The following is an 8,696-nucleotide window of genomic DNA, read 5'->3' as shown; positions in this document are numbered from 1 at the left end:
GCCGGTTTCATGACTCCACCTTGTATAAAAACTCTTAGCCAGTTATACCCCCTCAACTCCATGTCCTTGCTTTATCTACCCACACGTAGTTCTCTCCCTTTCATTTACCAGTGGCTTTGAACTTTGCTCACAATTTTGCTTCTCTGTCACAAATACTGCCATCATCTGGAGTGGCTTCAAGGTTCACAGGGATTGCCTAGGCCTTCAGCACTTTGACCTACTCACCTTTAGTGATGTTCACCTTCACTCCACACTCCAGCCTCTTACCCTCTTGGGCACACCCTGAACCTTTCATCATTTAAAGCTGCGCCACCTTTGAGATAATAAGTTAGTCATCTCACACTGTAACCACCTATCCTAATAGTATTCTCTCTGTGTGTCTCATCTGCTCTTAAAATACCACTTTTTAAAACTCACTATAATTTTAAATCCACTATTTCTCAAAAAGAAAAAAAGGGTTTATGGCACTCTTATAGCAGAATCACAATCAATCTATGAGAATAGATTTCTGATCTTCACTCTAGATCTGCTGAAAATAATTTCAGGATCTGGCCTTTCCAAGCTGATTTTTATACCCACTAGATTTTGATAATCATTGCTATAGTCCACGGAGCCTTTTATTCCTATTGGTTGGTCCCCTTACATCTTCCTCACCCAGCTTAGATTTCATCATCTGTCACTTCAGCCAAGATACTTTTGCTGCCTTAAATAACTTGCCCATTGTTCTATCTCACCTATCCAGCCAAAAAACAAAAACAAAACCACCCTAAAACTCTACCTTGGGATTGAAGTTCCATGCTTACACCTGGGTTGCTGAGCACTGCTGTAGCAAAATGAACAGTTATGCACACACCAACAACCATGAATGCACATCATTGACCTTAACTAGATTTTATCCTTCCATGATACCTTAATGAGCTTTTTCCACCTTTTACCACAGTAACAATTCCTAATACTCTCCCATTCTCCACAATAAAAATATCCAACCTCCTTTCTCTTCACACCTCAAAGCCGAACACTACCAGCACACTGAAATCACAGCTAATAACCTCATCTCCCACTTCTGTGAAAAACAAAACAAAACAACATGTAAAAGCAGAAACTAACAGGCGAGCACTCCTAACTGGGATCCTACCAAAAGGTCCGTGACCTATCTGCATCAGCATTCATCCTCAATTCATTTCATCCAGGAGAGGTGAGGCAGATTGGGGAGGGTTGGTAGGAAGGCAAAACCAGGTCCAGTCATGCAGAAGGAAACCCAGGGCCTCAGGAGCCAACTACTGCATAGCAATATGAATCCCATGCGTAATTTTTAGCCTGTCCATTCTTGTAGGCTTGATACAGTTTCACCAGGGTTTAAATCTGCTCTTTGCAGACCTGGGCTTGTCCAGTGCTGATCCTACCATCTGTGCTCTGCATCCCATTTCTTCTCACATTCTCACTTGGTTCTGTCCATTCTCTTGTATATTCAGCCTCTACTGGCTCCCTTCCTCAGCAGTGAGACATGTCCAAATTTCTCTTCTATTAGAAAACTCCTTGGGGCTCCTGGGTGGCTCAGTCAGTTGGGCGTCGACTTTGGCTCAGGTCATGAAATCACGGTGTGTGGGTTCGAGCCCCGCATCAGGCTCTGTGCTGACAGCTCAGAACCTGGAGCCTGCTTCAGATTCTGTGTCTCCCTCTCTCTCTGCTCCTCCTCCGTTCATGCTCTGTCTCAAAAATAAGCAAACATTAATTTTTTTTTTTTTTTTAAAAGAAAACTCCCTGATGCTATCTACTACCCTATTACCTCTTCCTCTTCAGGGCAAAATTTCTTCCTTCCATCTTTCCTTCCTCCCTCCTCCCTTCCTTCCTTTTTTGTTCCTTTAACAAATACTCATTGAAAAAAACCCACCAGATCAAATATAGGAGTTCATTGAACTCATGCTATGTACTAGACACTATTATAGGCACTTACACTGAACACATAAACAAAAATCCCTGCCTTCCAGGGCTTTCCTTCTGGCCAGGGGTGTGAGAATAATTCATAAACATAATGACATATTGAATGTTAAACTTTTTTATGTTATTAAGTTTTTTGTTTTAATTTCAGTATAGTTAACATACAAGCTATATTAGTTTCAGGTATACAAAATAGTGATTCAACAATTTTATACATTACTCAGTGCTCATGATGATAAGTGTACTCTTTATTACCTATTTCACCCATCCCCCCACTGACCTCCCCTCTGGTAACCATCAGTTTGTTCTCTATAGTTAAGAGTCTCTTAATTGGCTTGTCTCCCTTTTTCTTTCCATTTGTTCATTTGTTCTGTTTCTTAAATTTCATATATGATGAAATCATATGGTATTTGTTTTTGACTTATTTCACTTAGCATTATATTCTCTAGCTCCATCCATGTTGCAAATGGCAAGATTTCATTCTTTTTTATGGCTGAATAACATTCCATTGTATGTATATACCACATCTTTATCCACTCATCAATTGATGGATACTTGGGCTGCTTTCATAATTTGGCTATTGTAAATAATGCTGCAATAGTTATATATCTGTTTGAATTAGTGTTTTTGTATTCTTTGGGTAAACACCCAGTAGTGTGATTTCTGGATTGTGGGGTAGTTCTGTTTTTAATTTTTTTGAGGAATCTCCATACTCTTTTCCACAGTGGCTGCACCAGTTTGCATTCCCATGAACAATGCACAAAGTTTCCTTTTGTTCCACATCCTCACCAACACTTGTTTCTTGTGTTTTACTTTAGCCATTCTAACAGATGTGAGGTGATATCTCAAATGTGGTTTTGATTTGCATTTCTCTGATAATGAGTGATGTTGAGCATCTTTTCATGTCTGTTGGCTATCTGTATGTCTTCTTTAGAAAAATGGCTTTATGTTTTCTGCCCATTTTTTAACTGGATTATCTGATTTTTGGATATTGAGTTTTATTTTAGACAGAGTGCATGAGCGGGGGAAGGGCAGAGGCAGAGGAAGAGAGAGAGAATCTTTTTTTTTTTTTAATTTTTTTTTAACGTTTATTTATTTTTGAGACAGAGAGAGACAGAGCATGAATGGGGGAGGGTCAGAGAGAAGGAGACATAGAATCCGAAACAGGCTCCAGGCTCCGAGCTGTCAGCACAGAGCCTGATGCGGGGCTCGAACTCACGGACCGCGAGATCATGACCTGAGCCGAAGTCGGCCGCTTAACCGACTGAGCCACCCAGGCGCCCCAAGAGAATCTTAAGCAGGCTCCACACACAGCGTGGAGCCCAATGCCGGGCTTGATCACACAATCCTGTGATCATGACCTGAGCCGAAACCAAGAGTTGGACGCTCAACCAACCGAGTGACCCAGGCACCCCTGGGTGTTCAGTTTTATAAGTTCTTGATATATTTTAGATTCTAACTCTTACTAGATATGTCATTTGCAAACATCTCCCATTCAGGAGGTTCTTTTAGTTAGGTTGATCGTTTCCTTTGCTGTGCAGAACCTATTTTGATGTAATCTCAGTAGTTTAATTTTGCTTTTATCTCCCTTGTCTCAGGAGACCTATCTAGAAAAATGTTGCTATGGTCGCTGTCAGAGAAATTACTCTCTGTGCTCTCTTCTAGGATTTTTTATGGCTTCAAGTCTCACATTTAGGTTATTTAATCCATCGTGAGTTTATTTTTGTGTATGGTATAAGAAAGTGGTCCAATTTCATTCTTTTGCATATAGCTGTCCAGTTTTCCCAGCACCATTTGTTGAAGAAACTGTCTTTTTCCCATGGCATATTCTTGCCTTTTTTGTTGAAGATTAATTGGCCATATAATCATAGGTTTGTTTCTTGGCTTTCTATCCTGTTCCATTGATGCGTGTGTCTATTTTTGTGCCAGTACCATACTGTTTTGATTACTATAGTTCTGTAGTATAACTTGAAATCTGAAATTGCAATACCTCCAGCTTTGTTTTCCTATTTCAAGATTGTTTTGGCTTTTGGGGGTCTCTTGTGGTTCCATATAAATTTTAGGATTATTTGTTCCAGTACTGTGAAAAATGCTGTTGGTATTTTGTAGGGATTGCATGAAATCTGTAGATTGCCTTAGGTAGTATGGACATTTTAATGATATTTGTTCTTCCAATCCATGAGCATGGTATACCTTTCCGTTTGTTTGTGTCATCTTCAGTTTTTTTCATCAGTGTTGTATAGTTTTCAGAGTAGAGGTCTTTTTCCTCCTTGTTTAAGTTTATTGCTAGATTTTTTAATCCTTTTTGGTGCAATTGCAAATGGGCTTGCTTTCTTAATTTCTCTTTCTGTTGTTTTATTATTAGTATAGAAATGCAGTGGATTTCTGTACATTGATTTTGTATCCTGCGATCTTACCGAATGTTAAACTTATACATGGAAATTGTTTGAAGAAAAGAGAAGCAGAGCAAGATAGAGGAGAATGAGAGTGTTATGAAGCAAATTGAGGTGTTAAACACTTAGCCAGGTAGGTCTCATGGAGGGGACATGGAGACAGACTTAGAGGAGGGGAGGGAGGGAACCTTGTGGAGATCTTGGGAAAGAATACTCTAGCCAGAAGGAATAGCCAGTACAAAGGCACTTTGACAGGAAGGTGTACTCAGCATGTTTGATGAGTACCAAGAGTCTGGTATGGCTGGATGTAATAAGCAAGGGACAAAGTAGCAAGTGTGAGGTCAGAGAAGTAACATAGTGTAAGGATAATGGTTTAATCCAGAGAATCAGGGTTCTATCTATACTTAATTTTTAACATGATAAAATAATGTGTACTGCAGCACTGTGAGACATAAGTGAAATTAGAAAACCTTATTTGTCTTATCCTAACCTGTGTAAATACCTATGTTTTCTTTGGAAACTTCTGAAGCATCTTTTTCAATGTTGTCTTTCTGAGCCACTTTTACTTTACTTTCCATCTGGGATTTAGGTGTTCTGCATCTTCAGAGCTACTTCCCTTCCTCTTCCCTTTTCTGACTGAAGGTAAACTGGATATTTCAGCTTTTTCCCATTTTTTTTTCTTTTCCTTTGAGAGTGGCTTTTAGGGTTTAGTAATCTGTACTTCAGAGCCCTCAGATGTGGTCCTGATCTTCTCATTTTACAGATGCTCCCCTTGCTTGTGCCCATTGGCTCTTTTTGATCTGGGTATTGTCTTCCTTCTTCATTCTGCCTTTCTGCTTTTTCTTTTTTCTGTAACTTCTTTTTCTGTTCTTCTGTAACCATGCTATGATTAGTTTTTAGTTCACTTCAACGACATCTACGTGCATTTTAATGTTAAATAATGTGCCAACCACTGTAAGGGCACGAATGAGCTTATTTTTTTATAGTCTCAGGAAATAAACCAGGTTTTCTTGGTGCTTCCTCCGGTAGGTTGTTCAGAAACTGAAATAAAATCAGTAAAAAAAAAAAAAAAAAGTTGGTTACTATATATAACACTTCAAATTTTTCTTGCTTTTCTTTATAAGTTCTGGATCTACCTCAGTATTTTGCTGCTTGTTCTTTTGTTTCAAATTCCACAAAGGCAGATCCCTTTGGATTTCCAGTAGACTTATAATGTGGTAGACTTCTATAGAAAGACATGGCCACATTTTCCAGATACTCTTTCAATCCAGCTGTGATTTTGGGAAGTAACTCCTATATGTTTAACTTCTAAGTAAGAATTGCTTACATATTTACTTGGAATGTTAAAAAAAAAAAAAAAAAAAAAAAAAAAAGAGTCCTCTTTCTTCCCTGAGCAACTGGAAGGATTGAGGTCAAGAAGGTTCCGGAGGAACAGATTTGGGGGAAGGTCAGGAGGTCAGTTGTGAACACATTGACTTTGAGATGCTTATTCCACTTTCAGATGGAGATGTTGGGTAAGCAGCTGGAGAGTCTGCTTGGAGTTTAGGGAAGAGGCTGGACATAACACACATCTGAGAGGCTGTCGCATATTGATGCATTTAGACTTGAGAGTGGAGAGGAGCACCAAGTATGTCAGTATTAGCAACAAGAAGAAGACCGATAACTTAGCTCACGAGTTTTACAAAATTTTACTGCAAAGTGGAATAACTTCTGAAAGTTTTTTCATTTGATGACTCCACTGTGACACACCCACACCACCTACCTTCAGCCCTCTGCAGTCTGGATTCCATACCCAATACTCTGGTGAGTTCTCTAAAGATCTCCATTCATGTTCTAGATTTGAAGGAAACATCTTAGTCCCATCTGGCTTTAGCTCTTAGTATTTACCACTGCAGACCACTCTGGCCTTCTTAACTCCTATCCTTTCTTGCTCCTGCAACATTGCACATCCATGAATAGCCTCCCACCTCCCTAGCTGTTCCTTCTCAGTCTTCTTTACCTGTTCCTTAAATATTGATATTTGACTTTCTCACTAACTTCATTTACTCTTTATGTGTTGGTGATCCCCAAATTGGTATCTCCAACCTAGTCCTTTCTGTTGAATTTCAGACCCATATACCCAACACCCCATTTGTCATCTTGTATGGATTTTTCACAGGCAAACCCTATACCCAGTCTGGTCTCCTCACCAATCCAGTTGCTCAAGTCAGCGAACCTAGAAATCATTCTTAACTTTTCTCTTCACATCCCACTCCTCTATGTATTATCCTAAATATCTCTTAAATCCATCACCTCTCTGCCCCCAACTGCCACCCCTCTAGTACAGGCCAATATTATCTCAAGTAGATTACCAGTCAATTTCCTAACAGTTCTCCCTGACTTGCCCTTGGCAATCCATTATCCTTGTAGACCAAATGAGCTCTCTAAAATGCAAATGTGATCATGTCACATATATTAGGTAAGCATATGCATGTTACAAGTTACAGAAATTCTAGCCCGTATGGGTTTAAATCAAATAAAAAGGAATTTTCTGTCTTAGCTGAACATCTTAGGAGTAGTCTAGTTTCAGTTACAGCTTGATCCAGGACACAGATTATAATCTGTTACCAAGCTCTATCTTGCAATTCTGTCCTCTCTGAGTCAGCTTTATATTCAGGTTGCCACGTCCTGTGATAGCAAGTTGGCTGTAGCAGTTTCTAAGTATCATATGGTCACACTAGCCAATCCAGCAAAAAGAAAAAAAGGGGGGGGTACTTTCTCTGAAACTCCAGCATTGGTCATACTGTGTCATATTTGTCCACCCCTGAGCTACATGCTATGCCAAGAGGATTGGACGTCCTAAATACTCAGGCCAATCCAAGGTCAATTCAACACAAACTACATTGGTTGACACAAGGGACAGAATGAAGAAGAGGGGAAATGAATGAGCAACCATCTTAAGTGACTAAGAACTCTTTAATCACTCTTCACTTTTTAAAAAAATTTTTAAATGTTTATTTTTTGAAAGAGAGGGAGAGGGAGACACAGAATCTGAAGCAGGCTCCAGGCTCTGAGCTGTCAGCACAGAGCCTGATGCAGGGCTCAAACTCACAGACCACGAGATCATGACCTGAGCCAAAGTCGGACACAACCGAATGAGCCACCCAGGTGCCCCCACCCTTCATCACTCTTAACATAAGGGCTACTGTCCTCATCAGGGCCCTGCAATGCCCTGCATGATATGGTCTCTCTCACCTCCCTAGCCTCATCTTTCCTGGTCATTTTTTCCAACTCACAGGTCTGGTAATGCTAAACTCTTTTCAATTTCTCCTTCTTCTCTTTTCTCCTTATCCTTCTCCATGTCTTCCTCCTCCTTTTTCTTCTCCTTCTCCTCCTTCTCCACCTCCTCCTCCTGCTGCTGCTTCTGCTACTGCTTCTGCTTCTGCGTCTTTTACCTTAGAGAGCGAGTGAGTGGGGGAGAGGGGCAGAGGGGGAGAGGGAGAAACTTAAGCAGGCTCCAGACTCAGTGCAGAGCCTGAAGCAGGGCTTGATCCCATGGTCCAGGGATCATGACCTGAGCTGAAATCAAGAGTCAGATGTTCAATCAACTGAGCCACCCAGGTGCCCCTCGTTTTGATTTCTAAATGAGTTTTTTTTTCTCTCTGATCATGAGAGGTTTTTTTTTTTTAATGAGTTTTTTAAGCATATGTCATTTCCTGATGTTCATGCTTAATTTAGGTGGTATAATTGCTTAATTTTATGTGCCAACTTGGCTGGGCCATGGTTCCCAGATAGGTGATCAAACATTATTCTGGATGTTTCTATAAGGGTGGTTTTAGATGAGATTAACATTTAAATCAGTGGACCTTGAGTAAAGCAAATTGCCCTCCATGATATGGGTGGGCTTCATCCAATCAGTTACAACTGATTGGCCTGAGAACAAAAGACTGACCTCCCCTGAGCAAGAGGGAATTCTGCCAGCAGACAGACTTCAGACCTGAACTGCAACATCGTCTGTGTGGGTCTCCAGCCTGCAGACCCACCCTGCAGATTTTGGATTTGCCAGCATCCATAATCATGTGTGCCAATTAAAAAATAATAATAAATCTCTGTGTATATACACATGTCGGTTGGTTCTGTTTCTCTGGAGAATTCTGACTAACCCAGGTGGATTAGCAAAAATAAGAAAAGTTGTCTATGAATTCCCAAAGTTAGGTGAGATGTCATTCGGTGATATCATACCATATGATAGTAAGAGATGTGGACTTTGCACAGTGAACAATGACGAATTTCAGCAGATTTTTATGGAAGAGAGGGAGGGAATATGGAAAACATTATGATTTGGCTAACCAAAAGCCAATTATATTCTTATCCTTTGGCCACTTC

General features: G+C 40.2%; 1 protein-coding gene across 1 annotated transcript in view; it reads left to right on the top strand.

Moving 5' to 3' along the window:
- The first annotated feature begins 4,297 nt into the window (after nt 1–4,297).
- Nucleotides 4,298–8,696, top strand: part of GTF2B (general transcription factor IIB) — a 49,308-nt gene continuing 44,909 nt past the window's right edge. Inside the window, exons 1-2 of the mRNA XM_019837386.2 lie at nt 4,298–4,464; nt 5,833–6,134. The gene's annotated coding sequence lies outside the window, so the exon portion shown is untranslated. The remainder of the gene's footprint in view (nt 4,465–5,832; nt 6,135–8,696) is intronic.

Source organism: Felis catus, chromosome C1 (assembly GCF_018350175.1).
Source record: "Felis catus isolate Fca126 chromosome C1, F.catus_Fca126_mat1.0, whole genome shotgun sequence".
Taxonomy (NCBI): Eukaryota; Metazoa; Chordata; class Mammalia; order Carnivora; family Felidae; genus Felis; species Felis catus.
This window is presented reverse-complemented; position numbering and strand designations above follow the sequence as displayed.